Below are 3,653 nucleotides of genomic sequence, written 5' to 3'. Positions count from 1 at the left end.
TTTTTTAAAAAAGAAACTAGTAACAAAAAAGTTAGCAAAATAAAAACTAAAAAAGAGGAAATTCACAACAGTGGTGAAAATATTAGAAATTAGTACATTGAATTATATAGCAACAAAATTAGAAAATGAAATCAAATAGATTATTATCTAGAAAATATAAAATGCCTGTATTGCTAGGTATTGCATATTTTCATCTTGATTAGGTGATATAATTTCCCCATATAAAGAAACTAGGAATTCTTCTTTGGGGACCATCATAATTATAGGTAAAGGAAAGCCTCTCGATAGATTGTAGGGCAGGAGTAAATCTTCTGTAACTAGTTCTAGGCTGTTAACTGTGTGGTTGAGAACAGCCAAAGTGGAGCTCTCTGAGAAAGGCTGAGTCAGCTTCAGCTGCCTCTCTGCTTCATTCCATGACCTTTTGCTCATGGCACCAGGTGAGAGACCATGCTGAAAGGTAGGGGGCTTAGAGCCTTTTCTCTGAGCCATATGGACCTATAAATGGGTCTTCTTGGTCTTTGACCTCTGCATTTGTCCTTTTCTCTTCTAGATGAAGAAGAATGGAGTCTTCAATTGTGAATTTACAAAAGCAGAACACTCCAGCATTATGGCATTCCAATTTAGGTTCCAGATCCAGTGCAGCATTAATGCACTCAACAGCAAGGAATAACTCTTAGTGTACATCCACGTACCACAATTTATTCAGCTACTCCTTCACTGATGGGCATTAATTTTCTTCCTAGTGTTTTGCTACTCCAGAGAATAGTTATAAATATATTTGTGTATATGGGATTTCTCCCCCTCCTCTAACTCTCCCCCCCCCCCATTTTTTTTTTCCTTAGAGGTATATGTCTAGTATCTCTGTATCAAAAGTTATAAAGAGTTCGGTACCTTTTAAGATATTATTACAAGTGTTTTTTTGTTTGTTTATTTTCCAGAGCATTTAGACAAATTCACAGTTCTACCAATAGTAGAGTACTTGCTTTCACGTAACTCTCCAACATTTATCATTTTTGTCTTTTATTATCTTTGCAAATCTGGTAAGTTCAAGATGAAATCTTAGACTTGTTTGAATTAGATTGCTCTTATTATCAATAATTTTTTCTCTTTCTTTTTGTTAGTTTTCATAGAATGAGAGGGGAGATTTCACAATAGTAATGATGAAGAGGATCACTGACATATCTTTTAAAAATATGCAGAACAGGGGCAGCTAAGTGGCAGAATGGATAGTCAGAAGTACCTGAGTTCAAATGTGACCTCACACTTACTGGCTGGGCAAGTTACTTAATTCTGATTGTCTCACCAAAAAAAAAAAAAAAAAAATAGAATTGAACCACATGATGTATCTTTTACATCTATGGATAGACAACAAATTTCATTGAACGAACAAAAATGTATTTTCTCTACTTTGCCCCACTTTTCACCTCACCATATGGGGAAAAAAAAAAAACCAGAAAAAAAACTTTTGTAACAAATATGCAGTCAAAAAAAATTTCCACATTGGCTATGTCTAAAAAAAATATGTTACGTTTTGTATATTACTTTTCTAATAGAAGGCAGAGACCATACTTCATCAGAAGATTTATGATTAGTCGTAGTTTTGATCAGATTGCTTAAGTCTTTTGGAGTTGTATATCTATGCAGAGTTATTGTATGAGTTGTTCTCTTGATTCTCCTCACTTCATTCTGCATCAGATTATACAAGTCTTTTCAGGTTTTTCTGAAACTATCCCTTTCATCATCTCTTATAGCACAATAGTATTCTATTACATTTGTATATCACAATTTATTTAGCTGTTCCCCAATTGATGGCATAAAGATGAATTCTTAACTAAACAAGTGATAGAGGTAATTAAAGAATACAAGGTAGATAATTCAATTACATTAAATTTAAAGGCTTTCAGGAAAAGAAGGGAAGTGGTTAATTGGAGGGAAATACATTTGTATCAGATACAGAAATAATACTAGATAATATTTACATATCCCTTTAAGTATATATGTATGTATATTTACATATATATTTGTGTATATTTAAGTATGTATATTTATGTCAGCTAGCTGCTTCAAATATCTCTGCTAAGGATTTGAATGGGATTGACAAGTGGAAATTTTCTCAAAGTCTATGAGATGAGGCCTAAGTCATGTGATCCCTATTCCCAGAGGTCTGCAGAGATGGAAGATGAGGTCTTGGGCCCAGGTTGCAGGAAGTCAGTCACATGATCTCTAAGATCATATAGAGGTCTCTAAAGACCAAGACCCTAGGTCAGGTCTTGTGCAGGAAGTGATGTGACCCACAGGAAGCAGACATTGGTAGCCATTGGTCAATGATAGTTACTTCCTTTCAGTCTATCTAATAAAAAGACTTGGGTCTTTTGCTATTTAACTAGCCTTCTTGTTTTCTGCTTGTGGTGTGGAGCACATGTTGGGAGTTGAGATCCCCCCAGCTGTGTCTGGGCCTCTCCCGGCAGGGACTAAATAAATGCTTTCTCTTTGTACCTGAAGATGTCTCTGAGCAGTTAATTTGGGAAAGGGGGCCTAGCACACAGGTCTGATATCCAAGATACAAACAAAAGCAGCTAATGGAAATATTTAAGAGTAAAAACAATCCTCCAACTGATAATGTTTAAAGGATATGCATGTGAGCAACTAGATGGCAAGCAGATAAAGGGCAGGGTCTATAGTCAGGAAAACTCATCTTCCTGATTCAAATCTGGCCTCAGACACTTACCAGCTGTATGACCCCAGGCCACTTACCCCTCCCTGTTTGCCTCAGTTCCTCATTTGTAAAATGAGCTGGAGAAGGAAATGGCAAACCATTGTAGGGCCTTTGCCAAGAAAAACCTAAACAGTCATAAAAAGTTGGATATGACTGAAATGGACAGGACAAATCCCTCCTTCCCGCCTCGGGCCAGCAGAAGAAAGTTTGCTTAGTTAGATTGGGGATTTGTTTTATATTTCAAAAGGGTGGTCTATTTATGCAACAGAATACCTACTCCCACCCTGTAGTAAAATGCTAATCACAGATTCCAATGTAAAATGCTAATCACAGATTCCAATGTAACAGAAAAACGTTTATAAAAGCTATCCTTAGTGTTGTGGAATTTTCACCATTCCGTCCCGAGCTTGGTACCAAATAAATCCTAAATCTTCCTCATTGCGGCTGTCTTGAATTTTATTGCCTGGGCTATTTCATTTGGAGGTCCCACCGAGATAAGCCTTTGGCTCAGGCTGACGGCCAGTCCCTCTCCCTGGAGGGCGAAGGGGATTACAGATCCTAGGGGGTGGCCACCGAGAGATTTTCCTCAGTCCCTGGTGTCCAGTAATCTCTCTTCTGCGAACCAGGAAAGTGAGACCCAAATTTTGAATTCGGTCCAAAATTGGCATAAAGCAGTCTGATTCTGAGGGGCCCTGCAGCTGCATTTGCAGTTGCCTGTCTGTTTGAGTACTCCGGATTCTGTGTGGGTTTTGGGGCTCAGCTGGACGCAGTGTTTACAGCCCTCCCACTGACTCTTCGTGGGACGCCACCGTGAGAGTCCTGACCTGGTTCTGAAAGACTAGTCTGTATGTTCTGTGTATTCTGTATGATTTTGTAAGAGTAAGTCTGCAGATCATTGGAAGTGGCTGAATCATCTCATTGCTGAAAAAAGCCACAT

Source organism: Antechinus flavipes, chromosome 2, assembly GCF_016432865.1.
Source record: "Antechinus flavipes isolate AdamAnt ecotype Samford, QLD, Australia chromosome 2, AdamAnt_v2, whole genome shotgun sequence".
Lineage (NCBI taxonomy): Eukaryota > Metazoa > Chordata > Mammalia > Dasyuromorphia > Dasyuridae > Antechinus > Antechinus flavipes.
Note: the sequence above shows the minus strand (reverse complement) of the source record.